We start from the raw sequence: 20,700 nt of genomic DNA on the forward strand, positions 1-20,700 counted from the left end.
TAAAATGAGGGAAACAAACAAATGAAAAGCAACAACAACAAAAAGATCCCCAGTGGATCAGATGAAAAATGGGAGATTTAAAAGGGAGAAAAAAAAAAAAAGTATTATATATCAAGTTTGAAAAACAAGAGAGGAAAGAAAAGAAGCAGGAAGTAAACCAATCAAGATATTTCAGTGAAGCAAAAAACTCAGGCACTTCATGCAAAATGTGAAGTACATACAAACAATAAAGCATGCATTTTTGAACGGTTTCAAAAAGAACTATTAAAACAACCGTGAAAGAGTTTCAAGTTGCACTTGTGAAATTTAAAGCTTCATTTTGAAGACTAAGCAAAGACAAAAGCAAAATATGTTGAAATGCATTACTTGTCCACTACTTCTGAAACCCTGTAATTGTGCTTACTCTGTATTCCTGCATGCAACATTGAGTTCATCAGACTGCTGCCAGGTTTTCATTCCATATTGTGTATTATTGAAGTGTAAAACCGCTGAATGAATTCCAGTGCAATTTTAATCATATTATAGAAAATGTTCCAAGCTGATATAATCAAATGCTTTTAATTAGGGCAATCAAATATATTATCAGTTTACTATTGCTAACCAATATTCAGTACACAAAAACCACCCTGAAGTACAGCATAGAATAACAGAACAGTTCGGGTTGGAAGAGGAACCTCAGAGCCCCCCCTGCCCCCAGCCCAGGCTGCCCCCAGCCCCATCCAGCCTGGCCTTGGGCACTGCCAGGGATGGGGCAGCCACAGCTCCTTGGGGCGGCCTGGGCAGGGCCTCACCGCCCTCATAGCAAAGAATTTCTTCCTAATGTCTACTCTAAAACTACCTTCTCTTAGTGCACAACCCCTTATCCTCTCACTACTCTGCCTGACAAACCATCCCTCCCCAGCTTTCCTTCACCCCCCCTTTAGGTACTGGAAGGCCGCTGTAAGGTGTCCCCAAGGCCTTCTCTTCTCCAGGCCGAACACCCCCAACTCCCTCAGCCTGGCTCCATAGGAGCTCCAGCCCTCTCATCATCCTCATGGCCTCCTCTGGACTCACTCCAACAGGTCCACGTCCTTGTTGTGCTGGGGACCCCAGATCTGAACACATTACTCCCGGTGGGGTCTCATGAGAGTGGAGTAGAAGGGGAGCATGCGATAGTAGTGTCTACCATTTATACATGACTTGATTCAACCTTACAGCAAAATACCTACTTCAGTGTAGGCAGAAACATATTACTCTCTCTAAATTGTCTACTTTAGAAAACGTGATCTTTAATGGAAACGAACACTTCAGGCATGACAGGACAAGGCTCTAAGCAACCTGATCTAACATTGAGGTTAGCTCTGCTTGGAGTAAATTTGAACTAGATAACTTCCACTGGTTACTTCTGACCAAAATTAGTCACTGATTTTATTAATGTAGGAATGGCTGTTCAAGAACTTCAATTCTGTGCGCTACCATTGTCAAAAAAAACACCTAGTGTTACTATGCTACTGAGAAGATAATTCATGGTGAGAACTTCTAAGAGAGAGTTAAGTTTCCTTGTTAAGTACACTGAATGTGATTATTTAAATAAATCATAATTTCTTACTAATCAGACAATCCTTGCCAGTACAATAAAATAAGAAGCTGCCATAGTTACGTGAGTGAATCAGTTTGAGTGGGCTGTGCACGTTGTCATGATATTAGGAATTCTATTTCAGGAAATCATTATCCACACATGATGAAAATGATCAATCACCTCGGAGTTAGTAACAAATGTGCAGTGTTACATGGTTCATTAGAATCCATGATGCAGATACACAAAACAGAAAGTTTCTCTGTCACTGATAGTCACAAGTGCCGCAATATGTTTTTGCATGACTGAAGCAGATACGAGTTCTGTGGACAAAGAAAACATCCTCTTTTCTTCTGAAATAGTGTCAGGAGTCAGGAATATAGCACTATTGCAAGGCTATAAAAGGAAGAACCTAATCGCCTATGATACACTCCGAATATCTGGCAATATTGTGAAGGTAACTGCCCCCTCAGCTAGCGTGAAGTAGTAGACATGTCTGGCAGGACAACTCAAAAACTATGGGTGACACAAGCACCAGAATGATCCTAATGGGATAAGATCAGCAATCTCCTCTCAGGATGTAGTGTTGGGTAATTTTAGCACTTCAAAGACAGAAATGGGATTCATTGACAATACTGACATGAAAGACTGAATCATTGACACAGACTCACTCATGGACAAAGAAGATTTTTAGACACTGTTCCCAACTGCATTATGCTCTGCAGTTGCACAGTTTGACAAAGAATAGGTCAAGAGACCTGAACTTAAGCAGAGTGGAAGAAATCTTGGGATACCTGCACCTGAGTATAAAGAAAAAAAGAACACTGTCACTGGTTGCAGGAGGAGCATTTACTTCTCTTAGTACAGCCGAACTCTTGTATGTAAGGAATTATTTCGTTTGGCAGTACTTAATTACAAAGAAAGCAGTGTTTCACTGTGATGGCCCCAATTCATGAGGTGAATTGACTTCAATAAACAGCTAATTTTTTTAATTACTATTTTAAAAGTGTAGATATTCAAATGTGGCTACAAAACGTACGGTAACTCTTTCAGATTCAGAACCAGTTTTTCCATTGGACTCATGGGGGTTTGGGGTTTTGTCTTCTTTTCTTGAGGGAGATGATTTTCTGTCAATTTCTGTCCATTGCTGGCTACATCTTTTTTGTTGTTGTTGTTTAAGCAGTTAACACTTGTCCCATCTAAATTAAACCTAACAGCATATTTTGTTGAGGGAAGAAAAAAAAAAAAAAGCAAATGCTATATATAGCAGACTGGTTAGTACGATAAACCCTGCTAACACATAAATTTTGTGGGTTTTATGTGCTAATCTCATCAGAAACAAAGCCTGCTCACTACTTAGAAGCTGGACACTGGCAAATATTGCTAGAAGAATCACAGAATCACAAAATCACAGAATTGTAGGGGTTGGAAGGGACCCCAAGAGATCATCGGGTCCAACCCCCCCAAGAAGATGGACTAGAGATTAGAATGGTCCATGTAGTAAAATCCTTAAGTAAAAACTCCCCAAAGACCTAAAAAAAAAAAACAAACAAAACCTCATTACAGATCCATGTTCTACAACTGGACTTGGATTTGTATGCTCAGAAAAATTAGATATTGATTCTGAATTTTCATTTTTACCTCCAAGAAGAAGCATTGCTACCACTGGTGCTGAAGATATTATCTGACGTGTGCTTGTTAGAAAATTTTAAAAAGCAATGATGGAAGATAATCACCAAAAAATGTAACTTTATGAGCTCAGTTGCTCATGAAAGAATGTGCATTTAAACACATTACCTTAAGGTAGGATTATCATCAGCTTAGTCATTTTAGCCAAAAGTTAGGCTAGTCCAATTCAGATATTTGGCATTTCTAAATTTAGCATTTGGCGTTATTTAATTCCCAGGTGACATTCTGGATCTCAAAATCTTGTCTGCTGAAATGCGTTTAATGAAAAGCTTAGGACCAGCTTATCTGACCATGTACTCTGCAAAGTTAAAAATAAATAAACAAATAAATAAATAAAACAGAAGGATCTGTATTTTTATAAATATTGTGAGAAAGATGAAAGTGAAAATTTAGATTAATAAAGACTCACACAAATTAAAGCCTCTGCAACCACAAGACTACCGGTGTATGGTGCATGGTGCACATGGTGCAGGGTCCAACCCTATCAGCAGTGGAAGAAATGAGCACCATTCAAACCTGTGATCTATAAAAGCAGCTTTGACTACAAAACCACAGAAGAACAAGTCAGATTATATCTGAGAACTCATGAAGTACACAACAGCTTATCACTCAACATATTATTTCTCTTTTGGCAGGAGAAAGCATAAGGTAACTGCCCTTTGAGATGAAATGCATTGAAATATAACAAGGAACGCCTCAAACATATTTTGGCTGAGAAGATACGTATTTAGCATACATTTTAGACTTTCAAATTTTTCCCTCACAAGCTCTTTCCTCTGAAATTCATATATTTGTTATTGGATATATTAAAGAGCTCTAATATTTGCAGACTGTCTCAGAAAACTCATTAATCACCTCCTCAAAACACCGTGCCAATTAGTATGTATGGCACCTACGGAACAGAGCTCTGAACTGTGTTGTTGTTACCTACTTCCCTCTGTAATATACTCTGCTGTCATCATTATTATCTGCAATGGTGACCCACTGTAGACCTTTTAAAACACACACAGAAAACAATGCGTTTTAAAACTGTCATTTCTTTAGTAAATGATTTCTTCAAGACCCAATCAGAAGAAAATAAGAGGCAGAGGTTCACTAAGTTAATAAACTAGTTCTATATATTTAACACTCAGTCCTGGTTTTCTCCCCTTAATAGAACTGGACAACATTAAGAGGAACCCCTATATACCCAACACGGTATCTCTTTAAATCTTGCTTGAAAAACCGGCATTGAGATGCAGGAGATTCACATGCAGCATATCAAAGTAAGAATTTACCTGTTTTGCTATTAATGCGAGTTTTATATTAAAGATTAAGGAAAAAAAATGATTTAAAGAGGATGATTTACTGCAAAAATTTAATTCATTTAAAGGAAAAGGATACAACGCCTTTGAAATAAAAGCAAAAATACTAACACCCAAGTATTAGTTCCAGAAAGACATACAACCTATGCATCAGACAGCTAAAATATCCACAGGTTACCTATTTTATTCATAATTACTAGCAGCCTACACTACCATTACAAACTGCAATAAAGTGATTCTTTAAGAGAATATCTTTTATCATTTCCAACTAAGAATATAAAAATATACTACCTTAACTAAAATATGAATTGCATCACCTCTAAAAATATACCGGTATCTATAAGAGTTCCTTATCTGAAGAAATTTTTAGTGATATAACCAGGCAGTAGCCCAACAGCTCTTTCAAGAATTAACAGGAAGCAAAAAGGGGCAAAAAATATCTATTTCACTTAGGTCAGGCAGACTCATGCAGCATCGTATGATTTCTAAAGGCTGCCAGGCAACAACACGCTGTCTGGCAATTCTTGTCGCCACTTCCTAAATTTCTGAAATTTAAGGAGCAGAGCAGTATGAAATGTGCATTAATGAGCAGAGCATCCCTGTTTGTGTACCTTCCTCCCCGATGCCTCCCCAAGTCTTCCCCACTAACTCACTCATTTCAATTCTTGCAGGTTTTGTACTTTTAAAGGCCGAATTCTTGGAGTCAAAAAGAAAACAATCATGGAAAAAGTGAAAAACAGAGAAAAATGTATGAATACGGCTCAGTAGTAAATCAACTAGCATAGCCCAAAGGCCTGCTAACAGGTATTCACTGCTTTCAAAATATCTCTAAATGATTTCAATACTGCTTAGCAACACCAACACTATTTAAAGGGCTGTGACAATAACGTATGTGTGAATACGTCCAGAAAATAACAGCTTCACGACATTCATACAGGTGCTTTATCTAGAAAGCAGTGCTCTTCTCCCTTGTATCCTCCCTCTCTTGAAGGAGCAGGTTCTTATCCCACAACCCAAGTAAGTTTTATGGGGTCTGTATGTGGAAAAATAATGTTTCGGAGACCAGGCACCCCTGGTTTTAAATCCCTTAAGAGCACAGATATAATAATTAGGCTATGGCTAAACTTATTGTTTCTCCTTTGGTAGGCGTAATTAACACATTACCGGGTGTTGATTTCCTGTCCTGTGCTTATAAAATCTAAGAATGTCTTTAAAAATGGGTAAAATGAAGATTGTTTGACTAAGAAAAAAAAAAAAAAGAAAAAAAAAACAGGAAAAAATGCTGCAGTGGGGCTTCTGTTACTATTTCAGATTAGGAGAAAGGAACTGGAGAAGGGATACAGAGATGCTCATGCCAGCCTAACTTTTCCCAACAGCCTATTTCATTCCCCCACAGAATGGGGCTGTGGGACTAAAATACCAATTCCCAAAAGTGAAAAGGTGGCAGCAAGTCACCCAGCACCTGCTCATTCAAAATAAATCAGAGAATTTGTACACTGGCTGGCTTCATAAGCTTAATGTACTGTAACTGCTGCACGGGTTTTAGAGTTAACCCACAATAAGGTGTTGAAGAACGCAGGGCAGCAATGAAAAGAAAGAACCAATATATATTATATGCACTACCTGCTATACAATATAGTAGCAGACAACATTATAGGAAAAATATATATATAGAACAGAGATTTGGGGACATTATTTTCTTGATGTGGTACATCATAGGCATGAAAGGGTTGAGAACTTCAGAATTATTGCAAAGAGTTTTGCAAAAGAAGCCATTTGCAAGGCACAGTAAATTTTATTAATTCTACAAAATCCACAAACAATGCTACAGGGCTGCCACCTACTGGAATCTTGTCTGAGAAAATACAAATCTAACGCAGGATTGCTACATTAGTGACTGCTGGATGGAGAAAAAGAAGAGGGAGTGGCTGGTTACAAGGGAAATTGTGATATTTATAGCAAGGACATCAAGATAAAATTGGATTAGATTCACGCATCTGAGAAAAGAACAATGATAAATCCTTCAGACAAATCATGTTTAGGCATCCAGACTTCAGCAACATCTCTACACTTTATGAGGAATATCTTGTTTCCAAAGGTTTTGGGCAATGGTCCAAGGCACTGATAGAAGAGCAAACAGAATGCACATCCTACCCCATAAGCATTCGTCCTAGCGTAATGCATCTCAGCTGTAAATCTCTACCATTATCAGACTCGTAAAACCATGAAAACATCAGAAAAGACATGAAAACATCAGAAAAAAAATGAAGGTTTTTTATTTGTTTGTTTTTGTTTCTTTGTTGGTGGTGGTTTTTGAGTATTTCTACTGAATGGATAAATGATTCTTATTTTTATACGAATTGATCAAACTGACCTGTATTTCAGGTCTAAAAACTATTGCTTTTCCAAATGGGACAGAGTTTCTGAATCAAAACAGTATCCAAATAATGAATGTCTTAAAACTTAATGCCCTGCTGCATGCTTTCCTTTTTTCTTTACTTCTTCTACTTCTTTGTCTCTACCTTTTCATCTTCTTCCTACAGTTCCTTTTAATTCTAATGTTTCCATGGCAATGACAGGAAAAGAAAAGATTAAATATCCTCTGTGTATTTCTTGCTTTTTTACATAAAATTTTAAAAGAAAAAAAATCACAAATCCCTCAGAGAATGATGCAAGAGTCAGGACAATAGCTCATTATGCAATCACGTAGATTTAATAGCTAACAGCTATTTGTACGCTCAACTTCATAAACATTTAAACTGAGCATAGCAGTTCTAAAGATACCATGTTAAAAGAGGAAGAGAGAGTAAGAAAGTGCAATGAAATGGAGAGTTAAACTATTTAACTAATACCTCTTAGATCTTATTTTAAGCATGGAGATACCTTCAGGATAAACTCCAAAGTGCATTCTGCATTTTTCTCATTGCAGTCTTTACATTATGGCAAGAAGTGGAAGTCCTACAGTTACAAATAAACGGTGTTTTGCATCTGAAGTTAAAAATCAGGAAATCCACTTGGAGGAACCTATCCAGTATCTGCATTTTTTAACCCTTCTCAAAGCACAGAGTTCTCCTTTAACAGCTCATTAGTTTGAAAAGGAATTCTGCAACCAGGCTGCGATTGCCACAGCTCAAGAACCTGGCAGGTGCCCTAAAAAGATAAATGGGACTGCTGAAGATAGAAATAATTTAGAATATAACTAGTAGGAATTCACTCTGTTTTTCAAAAGCCTTCTCCTGAAGCATCCATGGTTCAACAGCAGACATTCCCAACTCTTTTATGTTAACCAAAATGCACTATACATATTCAATCCAACTCTTAAAAGACATATACACTCAGATGTGTGTGCCCATGTAATTTAAGAAGAGCACACTGTTGTGAACTCAAACTACCATACTTTTTCATTTACAGCTGTGAGACCTCAGCAAACCTAAGCTTTCCTTCCATCCTGCCTCCCAACCTATCCAAGTTGGAAAGATGGGAGACATCCAAGCTATTTGTCAAATCAGGCAAAAGTTAATGAATAGTTGTTTTTTGTTTTGTTTTGTTTGTTTCCTTTTTTTATTGTTTTGCTTTTTTAGTGAGAGCTGTGAAAAAAAAAAAAAAAAACATTTCCAGATTAAGACACTGAATATAAAAAAAGGTTGCAATGTTTTGTTTCAGAGCTGTTTTACATGAAAAGATTTCAAAGTGGTAATTAGGTTCTCCAACTACTATTTTTTTGAGAATTTATCTGAGATTACTTAACCTCTAAGTAAAACACACCTTTTAGAGTTAAAATGGAGAAAAACAACCAAGCTGCCCTAAAACACAACTGCACTGTACTTAATTTTAGTTAAAAATAGCTGATTTGGCTCTCCAGCTCTCCCTCAAGTTCTTCTAGATATCCACTTTAAAGTTCTTCGGTCCCTTTATTTAGACATAGGAATTTGCTACAGACTTCTTCAGTATTCAAACTTTGGTAACTCTGGAATGTCAGTACACTGATACTTAGAGAATTGGCCTATTCTCAGAGGAAGAAATTATTAGTATTTCTCGTGGCGTCCAGGTACCAAATAGAAGCATCCAAGGCTGTAAACCTTGGGAATTCCAGTTCCACTACTTAGCTGAAATGTTTCCCCTCAGCGTGGTTCAAGTTAAAATAGTAGAAAACATATGCATTTATATTTAATCTTAATTTAATCACATAGTTACCATATGTAAATAGAATATATAAAACCTTTCTAAAACTCAGATGGGGTTGAAATTATACAGAAAATTGGTTGTTTTCTGCCTATGTAGAATATGTCTTAACTTGAAAGGTTCAAATATCTTTTGGGCGACTTTTTCTTCCCTGACTCTACTTCTTAAAATATGCACCTCAGTTTAACCAATGAGAAACACTGGTTTTTTGGCTCTTGCAAATTGGTTTTGCTTTGAAGTTTTCAAGATTCCTACAAATCAACATAAGTGTATACATTTGGTTCTTTAAATGCAATGGGCAATACTGATTGTATTGCCCTTAACCATATTTTGGTCCACAGGGAGTTTATACCACCAAATAACCACAGAAAAGCAAGTGTTCCAACTTTAAAGTTCTGATGGGATGTTTAAAGCAGCCCATTATAAGAAACCGATAAATGTTAGAAAAGATGACATTTCTAGTGACTGATGTCCATCTCACATTTAAAACTGCTTACACAGTTACTCTGTGGATGTGAAGATTCCATATTAATAACTGGAATGTGTGCTAAGGAGTTTAAAAGCTAATAAAATGTATTACTTCATTTGTTTGCAGAAGAAATAAGCATACTGGCTCCTCACTGCATATCAAACCTCCTGTTTAATGTTCATACCAGAATTCCTATAATGTGAGCAATCTATCTTTATAGACTCTTTCAGTGACAAATTTCATTGTTTTCCCTCAGTAAACACTCAGCAAAGTGACAATAAGTACTTTAATGGGGGAAAAAGTGATGATATGAGCATGTACTAAATTATGTTTCAGTACATCATATGACAACATATATTTTTCTTAATCAGAATCCATTGTAAAGTATATCTGTGTTTCTTTTTGTTTTATTTTCTTCACTTTGAGTGCTTGCTCAGGTCATGCCAATTTACAGAGCAACCTTAATTTTACAGCCTTTCAGGCCTCCTTGCCCTCTACTGGGAGTTTTCTTTAGATGGATCTACACCCTTCTGACATCCTTACTTGGCAGTCAAAAGTTGCATTAAGTTGTCTGGACTGAAAATGTGAACTCTTTTCCTCTAGAAACCTGGGACAGAATAAGTTTCCTATAAACAAAACTGTTTTTCCAGAAGCCATTCTTTCCAAAAATAAAACGGAGTTTAATTGCAAGGCAAACGCACCATTTCAGAAGATGAATCTTGCATTCTTCCTAACGTGCAGACACATTGTCTCAGCTGTTTATGAACTTGTCTAAGCATAATTCAGCTTAGTTCCAGAATCTCCTTTTTGCACCCAAGAGCCTGTATTACGCAGATCCACTCCCTATTTTTGCATTGATTCGTGCGTCATCCTGCTCAGGCAGTTGACAGTCCTTTCTCCAGATCCCTTCCCTTATTTGCAAGATGAATTCCTTAACTGTCCACTGGCTTTTGATTGCTTTCCTTGCTGCTTTTCCAATGCTGTCATCTAAGCTGCTGTGCACTAAATCAGCATCTTCCTTAAAACTAATTACCCCCGCTATTCAGGTTTAAGTGTTTCCTTATCTAGATCACTATCTTGACTTTTCCTTTTCAGTTCCTCTAACACTCTCTTTGATCTGATGTAACACAGATTAGCTCACCATAAACAGGCAGCCAAAATGGACAGAGAGAAAATATTGATGTAAAAAATATATAAATATGTTCCCGCATGCACAGAGACAGCCTCTAATGATCACTCTGTCTTTTCTGGGCAGCACGGCACGTAGACCTTGTACCACCAGATCTGATGCTTCCCATGTAAATACCTTGGAGTCAAAACAATCTCAAGGCTCTCCCCTCATCCTTCTGGTTACTCAACATTTTTCGATATCCATTTCTCTCTACTCCCCTGGCTTTCCTTCTTTCATTTATGCAGATCCATCACTTCTATGCTCAATTTAAACATTTATTTTAAAATTTTACATTACAACACAACAGAATATTGTTCCTCACCTGCCACCCAACACCTCATTGTCCTGACTGCCAGAGAGACACGTATTTTAGGGCTGGGAATACCGACTCCGGCAGTGTGTTGTAGCTGCTAGGCTCATTTTGCCAATAAGCTGGAGGCCAAAGAAACCCACAATCCTACAAGACAAGAACTGAACAGCAACGAGTGAGGGAAGGACATATATCTATTATTGGAACCGTATAGCTCAGCCCCAGGCAGCAAGCACCTTCGTGTGACATGATTCCCACCTAGCACCTTATAATGCCACCGTGAGATTAGTGATGAGGATGGATGTGTCCATGAAGATTTGTTACCATATTGGTAACACATGGTAAGATAATCATGTTGGTTATTTTAACCCAGAAAGGCTGACAAACTGGTAAGAGGAACCCTTCTGGGAGCAGAAGGTATCATTTTGGTCCATCAGATTCTCAGGATATTAAAAACATCTGAAAGATTTCCAATAGAATTTTTCAAACAGGGAAATAACCTCTTATAATAAAAATGTGTATAATATTGGGGTCTTTGCAAATACATTGTCCTGAAGTGCGTGTTCCCATACTCTTATATTTAATTGAGGTAAAAAAATAAAATAAAAAAGTCAGAGCTGGGAATATATAACCATAAACTAAACACAAAGCTAGCTAGGAAAACCAACATTTAGAGAAGCCCTGATCATTCCAAAAGGAATTTATAAAGGAAAACTACACACAGGAAGGTTTAAATTGCTAATTTAGAGAATGATGTGAAGGTTGTCTATTAAAAATTATTCTTAATGGTATTTGTGACAGCCTAATTTGCCTATTTAAAATAAATATACTCCAATTCCTTTTTCAAATGCTCTTCTCCCACTCTTAAATGATACAGGCTCATTTAACAACTGGTAGTCAAACATGTTCCAACAATAGCAAAGCAAACTGCTGAGGATTATTACAGGCAAAAATAATTCTGCCATTCTAAAAAAAGTGGCTGGCAATTAGTGATTTCAGTTGGCCTTTTCCCCACAGTATTTAGCAGAATGTTATATTTAAGCCTTATTAAAATGTACAGAGATTCTAAAATCTTAAATATAGATTTCCTTGCTAATTCTCTTTCAAAGTCAAATAGATAAAACGTAAATGCGGAAACAATCCTCAAAAAAAAAAAAAAAAGGAAAAGTCATACTGGGTTATAAAGGAAATCTTTCCATTAATACAGCCATCTGTATCACCTTCTGATATTACAGAGCAGTACTTCCACGAACACTGAGGCTAAAAAACCTATCTATGTAAGAGTATCTTGAAGAGTGTGTTTCTATGTATGAATTTATGCTGTTGGCAACTTTGCCCTCTTTAAACTCTCAAATTCCTCATACAACTTTTTAGCACACAAGAAAATCAGTGCTTCATTTGTCAGAAATAGTCCAGTCAGAACTGAGGACTTCAAGAAACCACGGATGAAGCATATAAGTACCTGAAGTTCATTAAACTATATTCTCAATTCACTTCTACATCCATCTCTACATTTATTTATATAACACCATGGTACTAAAAATAAAGTTACAACAATGAAGTGCACCACACAGTACCACGGTACTAAAAATAATGTTACCAGAATGAAGTGCACCACACAATACCATATTTTTGTTTGCTTTTGTCAAAAAAAAAAAGGTAGTGAGCTAGACTGTAGCCTTCAAAATGACTAGCAAAGATTGTCTTCAAAGGTTTTCCCTTTTGCAAGAGGGCATCATTAGAGAGCATAAAACCTCAGAACATCTTCTACTAAATCTACAGGGGAAGAAAGTTTATTCAAATGAAAACAGAAAAAGAAATAAAAGGAAAAAGAAGAGTCATAGTAATGAACCACAACTATCCGGATGTTCTTCAGGGCCATGCATAGGCCTGATAAAAGCTCGATACACATTCTGACTGACTCCTGCTCGCCCATACTGCATAAACAAAGAGGATATAATGCACCTCTCTTGATAAAGCTCATTTAGATTCTACAAGCTATATAGCCCCTGTGGAACAAAGAAACACAGACCAGCTCTGTCTAGCAGTAGGAGTGGACGACAGGCCTCTGAGTTTAAAAAAAAAAAGGGGGGGGGGGGATGTCTCCCCATATCAAGCAAATCCTACCACATGGTATCAAGAGAGATGACGCAGTGATTTCTGGTAAAAAGTAGTAAATTTTTTTTTGAAAGAATGTAATATTTCCTTCTTTGACTTAAAATTAAAAAGCATGAAAGCTACTTCAATCAATACTTACGCTCTCACTGACTATATAGCAAACATAGAAAAATAGAAACTCTTCAATTAGAATGAGTATAATAAGAACATTAAAAATTAATGCAATTAACTAGGTACTCCTGAATATCCAGCACAAGCACAATAATTTGCCTTCCACAACTTACAAGCTCAATATATACAACAATGTTCTTTTTCACAGGATTCTCAATCAGCAAAGACTTTCTTTCCCCCTTCAGCTGGAAGTTAGGGTATGTATAACAATATATTAATATGGGAGGGAAACTTACAGCTTAGTGTTATGAAATGAGTTACAGAATAGGGCTAATAGTAGTTATTGACTTTCCAAACTTTTCCTGTGCATAAAACTCTACCAATATTATAACAAGTGTCCCAGACACAGGTGATAGAACAGCACTGCAAGAACATCTATGCTTCCATTTTGCAGACGTGTATGAGCAAATAAATACATATTAGTAAATATCAGAGGAATGAAGTCAAATTAACGCACACAATCAAGCAAGAAGTTTGTGAATCACAAGCAATTGACGATACACTTATTCATCTGAATGCTAAAAAAAATTGTATTAAAATACAGGTGAAACCTACGTTACGGTACAGGAATTATAATGAAGTCAAAGGACACAATACGCCTAAACTATCCTTATAAAGAGCTGACAAAAGATTATCATTTCTCAGTGAACAGGGGAAAAACATGTCAGTTTTCCAGTTCATTAAGAATGTAGTGGAAAAACAAATCTTGTACACATATAAAAAAAAAAATCTGAAGATCTTAAATTCCACAATCTCAGATATGGATATGCTCAGGATCTTTATCACATAGAATTGTTAATGACAATCAACTGCTTCAATCCTTTCATCTTCAACATAAGTTATTCAGTCCTTGGACCTTCCAGACACATAAAGCCCCTGTAAATATGGTTGTTTACTTCCCACATAAACAACCACAGCAGATACACTGCAAATCCTGCCCTGCTGAAGCTGGAAAAACATAATCTAAATAAAATCCACAGTTTCTCTGACACTATTCCTACACCCTTCCTCTCTCTAGCAAGCTCATTCTCTGAACTCTTTAACACTTGAAGGAACATTTTACTTTTTCTCTTGCAGCCCAAGGACTGCATTTCCCACACTGCTAGGACATGAAGTGTTACGTTTTCATCTCTAAAATACGCATTTTGGAGCCTGTACCGGCATGTTCTTGTATGCAATGAAAAGTTGGAATTCCTGCCTTTTTTTCTCCCCCCGATTTAAATCAAGGAGAATCACAGAGTGGTTTGGGCTTGTAGGGTCCTTAAAGTCCATCCAATTCCAGCCCCCTGCCATGGGCAGGGCCCCCTGCCCCCAGCCCAGGCTGCCCCCAGCCCCATCCAGCCTGGCCTTGGGCACTGCCAGGGATGGGGCAGCCACGGCGCCTCGGGACGGCCTGGGCAGGGCCTCACCGCCCTCACAGTGAAGAATTTCTTCCTCGTTTCTAACCTAAATCTGCTCTCTTTTAGTTTACAGCCGTTACCCCTTGTCTTGTCACTATACCCCCTGACAGACTATCCCTCCCAGTACCTGAAGGGGGCTATGGAAATGCCGGGCTTCATGAGCTTGAGCTCATTGCTGAGCTGCATGTTGAACAGACTAAAATACGATGTGAAACCCTCCTGTTCATTTTGAAAAGCACAGGCCGCATTTACGCAAAAGGCTCTCATTACCATCAGGGCACCTGTCCTTGGAAAAGTTTTAGGTTGACAAACCCAAAACGAAGTATAAAACACCTCACATTTTCCCATTCCCCACCGTGTCGGTGGAAAGGCTGGGGGGAACTAGCACACACGGTTTGGTATGTTTTGAGAAGTGACCTTTCTCTAATAGGGAGAAATGCAGTTGTTGTTGGAAAGCAAACTTCTCCATCAAGATCCACATGAGGTACGTTTCAATGAGGCATTACCTGTTGAAAGGAGCTAATTAAACAGAATTGATTTCCTCCCAAATGTTTGTTCTGAGTTACGGTTTAGGAACTTCAGTAAACTTCACTGCACACGAGATCAGTGAAGAAGGAAGGAAATTCCAAACTATGATATATTTGAATGGCAATTATTTTCTGTCCCCCAGCTGGATCTAGCACTTATTTGAAAATGTCAGAGAATTCATTGCTGTGAACAAGATGGTCCAGGGCACAAAGTTCAAAATGCAGCATTCACAGAAGGCAATAATTAGAACTACTCAACCACACTAAGATGCTACCGTGATTGAACAGCTCTGTCTGGGAGTAGTAGGGTCAGAAATTTAAAGTTGCACCATTTGGTGTAATGGCTATGATTACTGCTTGCTTGTTTTCACACCTATAGTGGAAGGCAATTAAAGTAATATCCTTTTATTTGTAATTAGTTTGCATTACTGCTTTAAGCTGAAATCGAAGAAATGGGTATAGTAAAGGATCAGAAAAATGAAGAAAAGAACCAATTTTCTAACTAGCAGGTCTGTATCTTCCTGAAACTTCATTTATGCCAGAAAACAAAATTATTTAGTAAAGGCCTGAGAATGAAATGTCTCTGGACTTTATTTTCTTTTTTTCTCCAAACAATCAAAAAGACTAGAGAAGGAATGAAGTATTTATACATATATATATATAAAAGGATATATATATATATATATGTTCAAATGGAGCTCTTATATTTAATTTTAGGAAAAAAATGTATTAAAAGGATAGTAAAAAAATAAATGTTTGATGTCACTGAATATTCTAATTAAAACATACACACACACACCCCTTGGGATAATGGGTATATCCTTAAGCATACATAGAAGAAGAAAACAGTCTCTGAACCAGAGACTGTATTTGGAAGAAGCTTCTTTTAACTGTTGAATTTCATTTCACGACGTTCCTGGACTTCTGATGAGGTGAAAGCTTGCACTGAGATTAGAGAAAGATTTGACAAGCCATTTGATATATTTGCCTTTAATAACTTTGGCATTGCAACTTTCAAGGAGACAGAGAACTGACAGGCAAAAAGAACAGACAAAGAATCTAGTTCTGTGACTACAAGCTAGTCCCAAATAAAAGACTCTTTTTTTTTTTTTCTTGTAATGAGTGGAAAAATTATACATTTGTTATGCATTTAAAAAAAAAAAATCTCTTATCCTAAAAGCAAAGAACATTTGATCACTTGATATATCTAGTTATCAAGATGAAAACTTGTGATAGTTTGAGCACAAAACAAAATTCAAAAATGTTCTGCATGTGAAGATGATTAGAATATCTGAATGTTCAAATCAGTATTATAGATCTGTTTGAGTTGTTCTGATTTTAAAATCAGTTAAGATTGGTGAAAAGGTCTTACAGAACTAAAATTGTTTCATTGCTAATACGGTGTTAGATCACCAGAAAAATATCAAAGAATTTTCTTGTTTTTTCTTTAATTTAAATTGTGAGATTTACTACTTCTTTGGGATTCCTGAGCGCTTTCAGAAATAACCTCTACATTCAGCTGTTTGCCTTCAGAAGTCCTACCAGAAAGGTCTCCTACTTGGCTTGTTCTAGAAATGCTGATGATGATATCGCAGAAATACAGGATCCCTGTAAAAGTCCATATATCTCATTTTCTAACACTTTGTTTGGTCCCTACAGTATTTTCTTCTGCATGCAATCCAGTAAAAAACTGCAAAACTATTTATCTAATGAATATAAACCTACATGGGCCAATAAAATCACTATAGAAACCAAAATAATTATGGGTACAATTTATTTATGCATTCTCCATCCCTTTACTTTTGAAATGAAAATATAAGTAACAAACAAGCCAGTGAAATCTTTCTTAAACATGCAGATGTATCTTGCACAATTTCCCAGTCTTGAGTCATATGAGCTGAACACAAATCCTAAAACACTGAAATAACATGAATTTGTTAAGGGGTAAGCTTCTCCTCAATCAAGTGCATAAATGGAAGTACATCAACGGAATTTTTTCAATTACTTTTTGTCTACTGGGACTTAAAATTCTTTATATAAGCTTGGCTGAAGATGAGTGCTAATGCTGGGGAGAAATTCCTGAGAAGAGCTACTAGAGGAAACATTAAGTATACTGTTATCAAGCAATGTGAACATTGTGCGCAACAAAATCTTAACTATAAAATCAATGCAGCACTGCCATAGCTAGAAAAGCCTCTAAATGCATATTTAAGGAATTATAATTTATTCAATTTAAATGGCTCTAATAATAATACAATTCTAGCAGTATCTTCTCCTACCAGGGCTGAAAAGGGTACTTAACAGAAAAAGTATCAAAAAATTAAACTGTTATCAAGATTATTTACCAATTCAGTTGAAAGATTAACTAAATGCTTCAGTGTTCACACCACCTAATTTTATACAGAATTACACTGTTACTGTTTTCCAATGATAAGTAGCACCATTTGACAGTACCCAAGATGTATGAAGCAAAAAGCCTGATTCCCTGTCTTGATAAGTTTCCCTACAAGAGCCATAGGCTTCCTTAAATCTGCTTACAAAAGCCTCTAAGTAGTTACTGGTGATGTTCAGTAGCATCATTATTGGAGAACCTGTGTTTTTATTTTTTCTTACAAAATCTTACACGGGTAAAATTCTGCTTGGAGACAGGAGTCAAAACAACATACAAGGAAAGGGAAATAGTGTCAGAAACAATCAAATAAATTGTTGGGTTTGCTTTTGAGTTTTTAAAAATACAATCCCCTCCCTCAGCTATACGTATGTCTGTGTTACCAAGAAAGAAGAGGGAAACTACTTCATAAAACATTATTAAATAATAGTGTTAAAAATCTGTTTCAGTAATAGTAAATGTCAAAACTCAGTAACAGCAAATGTCAAAGCTCTTGTAGTCTCTGAGCTAGCAGTAGCTTCTGCAAACATGATTTATTCCTTCTGCATAACATGCTCCCATTTCTTACCTGATTTTGCCCAAGGAAAGAGATCCAGAAACTCAACCGAAATTACTGTCAATATTCAGGAAAATTATTGCAAAAGTAGGGCAGTGAAATGGTGATGAAGTAAAAAGGCAGGAAAAAAACAACTATATGAGAGAGAGTCAAACAGAACAGGAAAAAACCAGTATATATAAAATCTGCCTAATCTCAGGATGTTAATTTAGATGTTAATCTAATCTCAAATGAAATTAGTAATAAACTCTAGATGTTAATCTAATCTCAGGAAGAAGTAATATGATTTGTACATAAGGGGCAGAGGGATCACGCAACAATGTATTTAGAAGGAAAAATTTGGGGAGATATAGGAAATATGCCAAAAGTTTGGAATTGAAAATGATGATACAGCCTAAAAATTTTGAAAAACCAGGTTATAGTACGTATCTCCTACTGTTAGGTGATATGCTGTTGAGTTAGCATTGTTGGGATCTATTGGTCACTCATGATGTGTGCACTCTTCTCTGTGCATGGAGAGGAAGCCACTAGCACTGAATTTTCTGAATAGTCCTTGGGATCCATAGCTAGCCTTCAGGACCCTAAGTTTCTTCATGAGTTTAGAGGGTATTTCTCATTTAAATACTACTGAGCGTATTGCATAGTCTTCTATTCTCTCTCTTCATGAAGAATTCCCTAAAGATCCTTAATTCAGTGTAGGCTGAGATAAGTAAATTTACAAGCAGAAATGATTGTACAGGCATTTATTCTTGCATTTTCAAAAATCTGAAGGAAACTAAACTAAAATATTAGATGATGTTGAGCTCTGATCAAAATTATTTTCCCTAAAATATTTAATGAATAATTTATAATAAATAAATAAACACGAAATCACTAGGAATTAATATATTTCAGTAGAACACCCAAAAACTAAAAAAACATTCTTCATACCTATTACAACTCCTTACTCAATAAATGGTTTCAGTAACGTACATCATTCATTAAAAATGGTTCATCTCCCTTGGCCTTTATTCACTGTTTAATATCTCTAATGAACTTAATGTAGCAAGTGATGTAATCAGACAAAAGCATGGTAAGAGCTCTTTCTGCCACTATAAGCACAGTCATATTTAATTAAGAATTTAGTGCTAACTGAAGGCATTAGTTAATTATTACACACCCAACACGTTGTCTACCTTATAGAAGCAGTTTCTTCATTAACAAACAAGAGCTAGGATCTAATTGCTGCGTCTTTAATCTTCTAGGTGCGCTTGTATCTCATTAAATGTGCCTTAGAGAATAAAATGAATTTTTTGATATTACTGGAAAGGATTAACAAAAACATAGTAAGTTCTCGGAGGCTTTATCTGGGACCCATTTACAAAAGAAAAGGTATCATTTCCCATTAAATACAGCATACCTGAAAACAGTAAATAAACGATCCATGTGGGTCCCTTCCAACTCAGGTATTCTATGATCCTAAGTGTGTGTAAAAGTATAAATTTGGAAGGCAGTGATTTAAGAAGCTTTTCTACCATCTACTAATTTTGTTTTCTACTACTACATACATTTTACATTATTATTTTGTTATGATTCTACTATGTATATGTTGATAGCACTCTTCTCTATGCATTACACTTCACATAAATTGTAATATATATATATTAGTTTAGTTTTTCTGGGGGAGGGTGTGTGTGAGTTTTGGAGTATGAGCATTCCAGATCCTCCTATTTCGCTCCCTTCATTTCATGAATATCCCTTCCGTAATTTCATAGATCAGCATCCCTGTGATTACCATGGATACAGGATTTCTGTTAGAAGTTATACATTACTTTGTTGTTAACTGGGCAGTACTATTTCTTAAGAAGCTCTCTAAAATGTTTATCTTTCATAGCTAAAAAACAAATGTGGATTATTACTAAAAGAGTACGGTAAAGCATTCAGTAGATGTTTACTTTGCTCTCGTTATACGAGTCTGAAAATGAGATTGTAACCAAGAAAAATCTTCCAGCATCACCTCTGCTAGATGCTTCAAGTCATTTTGGCTTAGGGATTCAGTGAGCCACAATTAGCACCTTTGTTTATATAAGACTATTAGATCATACAGTTTGGCAATATTTATAAAAATAGGCATAAATTAACCCCTTATATATATATATATATCAATTTTCAGTAAGTTAATTATGTAAGATAAGGCTCTGAAAAAAAAGAAAGCTGAATGCATGTACACTATGAAAGCAATTTGCTTTTCTGACCAAAAAATAAAAAATAAAAGCCTCAAAGCTATCAGTATTTTTCAGAGGTGTACTGATTTTTCACTGAATAATGTCAACAGGTCAGAAATGCAAATACCATAAAATATTACCTCATTTTTTCTAGCACACCGTGCTGAGCAATTTGATCCATTATTGCAGTCTTCAAAGAGTGCAACAAAGTAGTTCATATTTAATGGAAATTGTTATAAGTAGTTTCCTTTAACAAAAAAAAATAATGAAGTAGAGATGGGCTTGTTTTCCTTTTCACCTTCAAGAGATTGTTATCCCTATGAGAAAGCAAATTACTTAATATTCTGAAGAAACTGATAACAATCTTAGAAATTTTAGATTCACGTGCAAAAGCAAACGTTCATTTCCAGTCCACGTTCATATAGTCACTGCCATAAAAATGTAATTCAAGCTACTTATGGGCCAAAAGAAACAGGACAGCCCTAAGCATGATGTAAACTTCAAGAAAATATACAATAAAAGATGTTAAAGATGTACCAATGACAATCGTTGCACCATTTAATCTAATTACTTATAATAAATCCACATTATCACTGCCATTACGCAGTGTCCAATGTACTGCAGTTTCACCATGAAGAAGTTGCTGGGTGATGTT

General features: G+C 36.2%; 1 protein-coding gene and 1 long non-coding RNA gene across 13 annotated transcripts in view; one reads left to right on the top strand and one right to left on the bottom strand.

Annotated features, from left to right (window-relative positions):
- CTNNA2 (catenin alpha 2) overlaps window positions 1-20,700 on the bottom strand; it is a 475,915-nt gene that overhangs the window by 287,546 nt on the left and 167,669 nt on the right. The window lies entirely within an intron of this gene.
- LOC308194668 overlaps window positions 692-20,700 on the top strand; it is a 29,980-nt gene continuing 9,971 nt past the window's right edge. The window contains exon 1 of the long non-coding RNA XR_013950793.1: window positions 692-20,653. This is a non-coding gene — a long non-coding RNA (uncharacterized lncRNA). The remainder of the gene's footprint in view (window positions 20,654-20,700) is intronic.

The sequence above is a fragment of the Anser brachyrhynchus genome, assembly GCF_964034855.1.
Source record: "Anser brachyrhynchus genome assembly, chromosome: 4".
NCBI lineage: Eukaryota > Metazoa > Chordata > Aves > Anseriformes > Anatidae > Anser > Anser brachyrhynchus.